Raw genomic sequence first — 8,490 nt, 5'->3', positions numbered from 1 at the left:
GGCCAGCAGGGACAGGGAGATGATTATCCCTCTCTACTCTGCCCTCATGAGGCCCCAGATGGAGTACTGCATTCAGGTCTGGGGTCCCCAATACAAGAAAGACAGGGAGATGTTGGAGAGGGTCCAGAGGAGAGCCACAAAGATGATCAGAGGGCTGGAACACCTCTCCTACAAAGACAGGCTGAGGGAGCTGGGCCTGTTCAGCCTGGAGAAGAGAAGGCTGCAGGGTAACTTCATTGCAGCCTTGCAGTACCTAAAGGGAACCTAAAAAAATGAGGGAAGTCAACTCTTTACAAGGGTAGATAACAGCAGGACAAGGGGAAATGGTTTTAAGTTGAAGGAGGGAAGATTTAGGTTGGATATCAGAGGGAAGTTTTTTATTATGAGAGTGGTGAGGTGCTGGAACAGGCTGCCCAGAGAGGTTGTGGATTTCCCGTCCCTGGAGGTGTTCAAGCCTAGGATGGATGGGGCTCTGGGCAGCCTGGTCTAGTATTAGATGTGGAAGTGGTGGCCCTGAGTGCAGCAGAGGGGTTGGAGATTCATGATCCTTGAGGTCCCTTCCAACCCTGGCCATTCTATGATTCTATGATATATATAACAAGTGATGAACAAGCAGTTGCTTACCGCATGCTGACTGATACTCAGCTAGTTCCTGAGCAGAGTCATTCTGTACTTTGAGCTACCCTCTCTTCAAACTTTCTTTCTGCATGATGTCATATGGTACAGAATATCATTTCGGTGTGCTTAGGCCAGCTGTCCTGGTCCTCATGCAGCTCCTTGTGCCCCCACCCTCTCACTGGCAGGACAGTATGAGAAGTTGAAAAACTGGAACAGCCTTGGCTCCATACACCACTGCTCAGCAGCAACTACAGACATCAGTGTGTTATCAACATTGTTCTTCTCCTAAAACACAAATATAGCATTGTACCAGACATTATGAAGAAAATCAACTCTGTCCCAGTTGAAACTAAGTGTGTACTGTTTGTTCCAGTGATACATCACACTGTCTTTTAAGCAAGTGGTGCCATGCAAGCATTTGGGAAAGAACTGTAATGACTCTTTACAGTCAGCAAAAACCCATGGTGAAAACCCAAGTACAGTGTATCTATCCTGAATCTTACGGGCTGTTATCTTACCCGCCCTCTGGCAATAGAGAGTCCCATTTAATAGGGAGGGATTAGAGTAATCTGATCTGCGCAGTCAACCAAAGGAGGGCTAAAAGAGTGAAGATTCTGGATTAAAAATGATGTTATCTGCTAACGTTTATGTAAAAATTATACTTGCTCTTTTTTTTTTTTCTCATGTTGTATTTCTGACAGCTGTAGTAGTAGAATATTACCTACCTACTGGGTAACGTAGAGCAAAATGCTCAGTTTCTGCTGCATTTGACTCCGAAATGTATAAGCATACGCTATCACGTCGTCTAGAGACAACTAGCATGCCATAAGCATAACATGTTCAACGTTTCTTAGTAAAAATCTATGAATAAATATTTCCTAGAAATCTGGTCGTGCTCACTCAGTAAAGCTGAGAAACATTTTCATTTTCATCTCTCTCATGGTTTTGGCTGAGATTGCATTAGTTTTCTTTGTATGTCTTTGCTGTGCTTTGGATTTTTTGCTTAAAATAGTGGCAGCATCACGTTGTGATGATAGTCGCTGCAAAGCGGCAGGATGTCTCAGCTCCTCGTGCTGCCCTGCCAGAAGGGGGCTAGAAGAGCACAAGGAGCTATGATGGGACAGAACCAGGACTGCTGGCCCAGGCTGACCAGAGGGATGGCCCATACCGTATGGCATCATGCTCAGCAATGAAAGCTGACAGGAGACAGGAAGACAGAGGAGAGAATGGTGGGAGTGCTGGCATTAGTCTCCCTGAGACATGCATGATGAGCCCTGCTTTTCTGGGAGTGACTGAACTGCTGATGAGGAGTGGGAAATAAATTCCTTCATTTGCTTTGCTTGTATGCACAGATTTTTCTTTACCTAGTAAACTGTCTTTGCCTCAGCTCACGAGTTCTCAGAGTGTTACCTTTTTGATTCTTTCCTGCATCCCATCTGGGGAGAGAGAGCAAGCAGCTGGGTGGTGCTAGGAGCCTGCTGACTCTTTCTCAGTAAAAGCACAGAATTATTTTATGGAAAAGTGAAGAAGGTATCTGGAAGAGAGGAGACATTGCTCTTGTGTGAATTCTATGGCAGGAAACAAACTGTAGAGCTCAGTTCAGAGCATACTCATGCTCTGAATAACCTGATTTACCTTCATGTCTCTCCTTAGAGCTCATATTCCATCTTATTATGTGGTAAAATGTGATTTTCTTTGAGTATGCAGCGATGTTTTAGATCATTTTAAAGGCACTCTATATGTCATCTTGTTGGGCTGCACGGTTTTATTGAAACTGCTTCTCTGTAATGTGGTGCTCTTTATTTTTATGTACCTATTGAAAAAATGCATCTTTTTGAAACAATGTAATATTTCTTTGTGAATTCCTCCTCAAATTTATGGGTGCAAATTGCTCTTATTCTTTGAGGTTGAATACTAAGCATTTTTAAAAGGAGGGGAGTGAAGAGAAAAAGGAACAGGAAAAAAAGTTGTTTGGAAAGCCTCTGGTATGTAAACAATGAAGTGCATTCCCCGTGCTAGTCCAGGAACACGCTGTTGTTCTCCCTGAAACTGCTACTAGTGCCTTTGTTCCTTTACTGTTCTTTAAGGCTTGCATCTCAGCTATTTGCAATATTTGTTATAGATGAAGTATGATGAAATAATATTTACATTGTTTTTTCCTATCTGTACTATTGTCCGATGGCAGGCAAAAAAATGGAGATTTGAAAGCCAGTTTGCTTATCAAGAAACACAGGATATACTTGTAAAATAAACATATCCATAGTGATTATGTAACGCTGCTTATAAAATTGCTTTCACCACCCTTCATTGAGCTAACTTAAATCACCCCATGATGGTTGGTATCAGATACCAGTTTTCCTCTCCTGATGTTATATATCAAAGGGTTGTTGATGGGTTTCTGTATGTGCCATTTTGAGACGTTTTTTGTGCAGGATACCCCTACAATCTCTGACTGCAGCTCCCCTCAGATTGGCCTGACTACAGCATTCTCCAGGGACTTGCCCTCAGCATACTGTGAGCTGTTTTCCAGATATGCCCTCCTTCTCAAACCAATTCTGTAGAATAGCTGCAATGTTAATACAACAAGGGTATCAGAGACTATTCAAACACCAACCCAGATTTAGCTCACGTGCTTCCTTCAGTTACTGTGCTTTGGGAGAACCATCAGGAACAGAGGACTCCGCAGTGTAGTTGGTTAGTGGGTCTGAGTTTTTGAGGCCCATGCTGTTTCCTGCACTTGGACTCTGATGGATAATAGTTCTGTTATTGAGATTCTGATAGGCTTGCTGCTGTCAAAAGAAAGGACCTCCATTTCATTCCCCAGCTGGATTCTTCTTTCTTCTTTATACTGGCTTCTTGGACCTCCAGTAACCTGGCACAATTCACCTATCCTGCTAGGAAATTATACACATACTTTTATCTTCAGGTTTTGGCCCAGTGAGTGTTTAGCTGGACCTAGTGTGATGAATAGGCTTTGTGGAGGGTTGGGTGAACACCAGTGCCTGTGCAAAAGAACACAGGAATGGGCAGTGTTGGGGAGTACGGGTGAGATAACATGATGCAATCTGTAGCCCCAAAAATGGGCTCTGATGGCAACCGTACAGGTCCTGTGTCTCTGTGCCTCGTTTCTACCCAGGTCAACTGGTTTCCCTTGGACCTGTTACATTTACTAATTGGAATAATATGGGCATGTGATTAAACAGGTGAGAGATTTGTCATCTGGATGTAAAGTATAATACCACAATGTTGTCTCTGCCTGCCATGCATGTGTTCTTCTCAAGTGGTGGCATTTTTTTTTTGTAAGGCCCCCCCTTTCAGAGTACTGGCTCTCTCAGCTGTGTTACATAAAGGCAACCTGCCTGACTGAAGACAGATTACATATGGGTCATTCTAGAGCCAATTGCCACTATTATTTTATTTGGCAAGGGGAGATGCTGGAAAAACTATTGCTTCCACATATTGTTAATCCTGTAGTAAAATGTCCAATTCTCTTATGTCTAGCAGTAGGGCGTCAGGGAGCTGTTCCCTTCCCTGTGGGATTTTCTAGTGGGATTTTAATTCCATGTGTTTTAGAAAAATACGATCTACCGCTGATAAGGTAATAGTTTCCTTCTGTTGAAGCAGACTGTAAAAATTTGGCAGGCCGTCTGGATAGCAGAGAGAAACATAGCATCTTGACTATCTAATAAAAAAAAAATTGACATGCCTGCATATCCCATATGTCCTATGTATAATATATATCCCATTTATAATTACGTGGGGTATGTGTAACAGTATACCTTGAAAAGCTTTGTTTATTCCTTTGGTTAGAACTCGCTTCAAGGGCAGTAAAGTAAGTCCTGACATTTTGGCTTTGAGTTGTTGTTTTGGCCAGATTCTTTACTCAGTCTAAGTGCATCAAACCTGGCTGGCAGTTAGCCAGGAAGATTGTATTTCATTAATAGCAGTATGATTAAAGCCAACACAGCTTGATCTTTTACACTGCAAGGCTGATAATTTCAGTTCTCAGGAATGTCCTTGGGTGGAGCGTGCCATCCTGCTATGTATGCTGTTCTGCCACTTCAGATGTAAAAACAGAAGGAAATTGATGGTTTATAAGTTTGTTTCTGTGTACTTGCAGTAGTTAAATTAATGCGTTTTAAATCAAGATCTCTTAATAGAATTGAGTAATTTTGCTTCATAAGTTGTTTTGCCAAATGATGCTAAAACCAAGTCAAATTAGGAACATATAATGTGAATAATAGATTTCCCTCTCATCCCCTGCAACATGCATTCTTTTGCTAGAGTTTAGTATTTTATGTTATGATTGAACAGAGAATGTTATAAATAAAGTCTGTTTGTTTTTAATAAATCTCTAGTCAGTGCTCTTGGCACATCCTGACGTACTACTCTTAGTTGTTTAAAGACCCGTTTTAAGGATATGCCTTTTGTTCACATCAAAGTTTATGCCACAGAAGGTATAGCAGCCAAAAGAAACAGTGAACTGTTGTAATTTAGCTATCTGGTGATTCCAAATGTTGGAGAGGTCGTGCACGGGGGTGGTTTGTCTCTTGTACGCTGCAGATGCTGGAAATCTTGTTAGCATTTTCTAGAACAGATACAACCATTGAGTTCTGTCTTGTGCTCATAATTAGTGTTTACTCCTCACCTGACCAGAAGAAAGAACATCTCCCCATCTGTTTAGCCAGCAATCTGTTTCATCCATGACTTGTATCTACTTTAGATAGGGTTGTAAGGCATTCTTTTGTAGTCACCTGGTGGAAACATCTGTCTGTACTGAAAAAAGGAATGAGCCTCTCCAAAGTTCGTTCTTATTTAACAGCTGATGAAGAATAAGAAAATGTTGGGATCTTATTTGTGGCTTGAATTTCACTCTGTGGTTTAAAGATGAAGGGTTTCCCATCTCCCTTCGGAACATTCAGCGAGCTGTTCCCTCTCTACCATGGATAAATACTTGATTTTGAAAGAAGAACTCTGCTTCTAAAAACGAAAAACCATAGGGTGTTGCAAGATACACGTGCTCAGATGGAGGTGCTTTTCAAAATGTAGTATTACAATACCAGAGTTGTTACCCATAGTTCCATCTGTGTTTTGTTGTTGTTGTGGTATAGTTTTTTTTTCCATCTGTGTAGTAAAGATACTGTTTAAAATTCAGATGACTGAAGATGACAAATGGATAAGCATTTGGTGCAGTGCAAAGGTACGAACAACTTGCCAAACAAGTGATTTAATTTTTTGGGTTTTCCACTTTGCAATATTTGAGAAGACATAGAATGAAAAATAGTTGAGAAAGCTACTCCTGCTTGGAGAAAGCTGGCAGGAGTGTTAGTTCTGGGATAGTCATCATGCGATACCTACATGGACAGTTATCCAAAGCTCAGTTTGCTGAAGAGACACGTTGTAAAATGTGGGGTCACCTTAGGTTTGTTTATGACTATCTGAATAAAAGATATGAGGTCGTTTTATCGTAGTGTTGTTTTGCATGTGCTGCTTTGAGAGGCAAAAAGAAAATGTTTGATTGTATTTGTCAGCAATAAAAAATCATCTGCTGTTGACCAGCTTTGTCCTTCTCTTGCAGTTGCAAGGACAGGGCATCTGTAGGCCACATTTTAGGACTCTGCAGGCTATGTTTGGTCTTTGGGCTGCATGTTGAGCAATCCTCACTTAAAACCTACAAGGCAATTACCTACAACATGCTCGAAGATGAGACCTTCCAATCTTGTACGATTATTTGGTGGCTGCTGGCTGGTTGCACTCTTAAAACACAATCACGTTGTTACATTCTTCCTAAAAAAACCCCAACGTAACTGCGTTTATCCTCTTTGATCACTGACCCATGAGAATCCTGCTTCGTGCTCTTCATTCTCCCACACAGAAAAGGACACCTCTGGAAGCAGGCCCTTCTTATCTTGTGTAAATAACTGCGAATGTGGAGGTGTGTTAAAGCACAATGGCAGTAAGTGGCCACAGACCGGGACATGTGTTGACTGTTTAGGAGAGAAAGGGTATTGATTTGCTTCTTTGTGCTCCTGATATCCTTGTGGAAAAGAGCAGGTGGCTGTAACAGGGGTGTGTGGGTGTTTCTGTAGTTATAGTTAGTTTTTTGGGAGGCATTCTTGTTGGGGTTACTGAAAAAACAACTGTATGTAAAGCTTCTCTACTTTAATCTTTTATGCACCACACTTGGCTTTATATGATTTATAGTCTGCTCCCTTTTGCTGCATACATCTAAGAAATACCTTCCCAAGGAGAAGTAATGAAGCTTGACATGTTTGTATGCGGTAGAAACAGTACCCCCCAGCACAGGGGGTACTCTTTGTGTGTTTGTCAGAGCATTAGTAGTTGCATTATGCTGCCAGTTCAGGATTTTACAGAGTTAGTTTTGTGGGAAGCTTCTTTTTATATTTGTGTCTTTGGTTTATGTGATATTAGCACCAAGAAGAGCTTTTGAAGAACTAGCAGTTAACCATTGTGGGATATTGCTATTAAGCAGAACCTGTCCTTATCAGCTTTTGCACTTATAAAATCTGTTTTCAGATATGTAGTTGAGAGAGTGCCTTCTCCCCAAGAGTGCAGTTCAGATACAGGTTAGAGCAATCAGGTTGGCTCTTTTCCTCCCATGTCTTCGGCTACACGTTCCTGCCTTTTTTTTTCCCACATTAGTTCTCACAGTGAACCAATTCAGAGAATTAAATTGGCAAAAAACTTAAGCCAGAGAATGGCCTTTTCTTCTGCTTTTTTTGCCCCCCTCCCTTTGTTCCCACCTACTTGGTTATATTTCCAGAGTGATCAGTGGGAAGGAGGAGATTCTTCAGAAAGGCAATTGGTCCCATATATCTTAGGCACCTGTCTTAACTGGAATGACATGCTGTCTGAGGATACCCCTCTCCTGCTACTGACTGTAAATAAAACTGTGTTGTATCTTGGATCAGATGCCTAATGGTGACAGGAATAGAGGTGGGAGACATGATCTCAAGAATTAATGTTCTGTTAGTTCAGTTACAGAGGAAAAGATAAACGTAAAGACTGTTTCCGTAGAGGAACAGGAGAGAGATAACCACAATAAAACATGAATAACATATGACTGTAAAAATTAATGAAATGGGGGAGAGTATTTTGAAAAAATGTAATAGCTAAGATTACGTTTCATTTTTTTCCTTCAGAAATGCATTTAATTTTAAGATGTCATTCTGAGACCTTTTATTCATCCTATTATTTCCAACAACTGGTATGCAAAAACTATGAGTGAAAAGTTTTGGGGTATTTTTAATTCAGTGTTGGGAGTGTAGGAATCATCTACATACAGCATTACATATTGTACCCCAATTCTGATTTTGCAAGTGACCACTTAAATACTGTTTTCTCTCACACTATTGTGGCAAAAAACTGATAAAACTAAGCACGTGCTTAATAACCAAAGTCAAGCTATGGCTCAGACTTTTAAAACTGAGGATTCTAAGCAAAGTAACAATTTAGCTGTGAAGACTTCAGCAGAAATACCTTTCAATTCTTCCTTTTCCTTCCTATAAAGAAACGACACAAATAGAAGATCCCAGGAAACAATGGAGGCAAGAACAAGAGAGAATGCTGAAAGATTATCTTATGGTAGCCCAGGATGCTCTCAGTACTCAGAAGGAACTGTACCAGGTGAAAGAACAGAGGCTAGCACTTGCACTGGATGAGTATGTACGGTTGAATGATGCCTACAAAGAAAAATCAAGCTCTCGTACAAGCTGTAAGTACAGTAAAATACAATGTAACCTCTTTGATCTGTGCCCTGCAGGGGATCCTGTTTCGCTTTAGGATGGGTTTTCAAGGTTTGCTATGAACATCTTCTATTCTGGCTTTTTTAGAGATAGCATCCTTTTTTTT

Source organism: Meleagris gallopavo, chromosome 4, assembly GCF_000146605.3.
Source record: "Meleagris gallopavo isolate NT-WF06-2002-E0010 breed Aviagen turkey brand Nicholas breeding stock chromosome 4, Turkey_5.1, whole genome shotgun sequence".
NCBI lineage: Eukaryota > Metazoa > Chordata > Aves > Galliformes > Phasianidae > Meleagris > Meleagris gallopavo.
This window is presented reverse-complemented; position numbering follows the sequence as displayed.